Below are 1,380 nucleotides of genomic sequence, written 5' to 3'. Positions count from 1 at the left end.
GCAAAACAGTGATTTTAAGGTAAGAGTCCACAGGAAAGCAGAGAGGTCCAAAAGGTGTGGGGCATTTGAAGGGGTTCCCAGAGGCAGTGAGGACCAGCATGACTTGTCCCCGCTGGGGCCTTTGCTGTGGGAGCAGCGGCTAGACATTTGCGCTTTTTGCTCCGGAGGCTGCCGAGAGTGAAAAACGGTGGTTTTGAGGATGCATTTCACAGGAAAGCAGAGAGGTCCAAAAGGTGTGGGGCATTTGAAGGGGTTTCCGGAGGCAGTGAGGACCATCATGACTTTTCCCTCCCGGCTCCTTTGCTGTGGGAGCAGCGGCTGGACGTTTGTGTTTTTTGCTCCGGAGTGTGCCGAGAGTGAAAAATGGCCGTTTTGAGGTTATAGTCCACAGGAAAGCAGAGAGGTCCAAAAGGTGTGGGGCATTTGAAGGGGTTCCCGGAGGCAGTGAGGACCAGCATAACTTTTCCCCCCTGAGACCTTTGCTGTGGGAGCAGCGGCTGGACGTTTGTGTTTTTTGCTCCGGACGCTGCCGAGAGTGAAAAACAGTCATTTTTAGGATAGAGTCCACAGGAAAGCAGAGAGTTCCAAAAGGTGTGGGGCATTTGAAGGGGTTCCCGGAGGCAGTGAGGACCAGCATGACTTTTCCCCGCTGGGGCCTTTGCTTTGGGAGCAGCGGCTGGACATTTGCGTTTTTTGCTCCGGAGGCTGCCGAGAGTGAAAAACGGTGGTTTTGAGGATGGAGTCCACAGGAAAACAGAGAGGTCCAAAAGGTGTGGGGCATTTGAAGGGGTTCCCGGAGGCAGTGAGGACCAGCATGACTTTTCCACCTTGGAACCTTTGCTGTGGGAGCAGCGGCTGGACGTTTGCGTTGTTTGCTTTACAGGCTGCCGTGTGTTAAAAACGGTGGTTTTGAGGCTAGAGTCCACAGGAAAGCAGAGAGGTCCAAAAGGTGTGGGGCATTTGAAGGGGTTCCCGGAGCCAGTGAGGACCAGCATGACTTTTCCCCGCTGGGGCCTTTGCTGTGGGAGCAGCGGCTGGACATTTGCGTTTTTTGCTCAGGAGGCTGCCGAGAGTGAAAAACGGTGGTTTTGAGGATGGAGTCCACAGGAAAACAGAGAGGTCCAAAAGGTGTGGGGCATTTGAAGGGGTTCCCGGAGGCAGTGAGGACCAGCATGACTTTTCCCCGCTGGGGCCTTTGCTGTGGGACCAGCGGCTGGACGTTTGCGTTTTTTGCTACAGAGACTACCGAGGGTTAATAACGGTGGTTTTGAGGATGGATTCCACAGGAAAGCAGAGAGGTCCAAAAGGTGTGGGGCATTTGAAGGGGTTCCCGGAGGCAGTGAGGACCAGCATGACTTTTCCCCGCTGGGGCCTTTGCTG

This window comes from Vanellus vanellus (assembly GCF_965231255.1).
Source record: "Vanellus vanellus genome assembly, contig: HAP1_SCAFFOLD_360, whole genome shotgun sequence".
Classification (NCBI taxonomy): domain Eukaryota; kingdom Metazoa; phylum Chordata; class Aves; order Charadriiformes; family Charadriidae; genus Vanellus; species Vanellus vanellus.
This window is presented reverse-complemented; position numbering follows the sequence as displayed.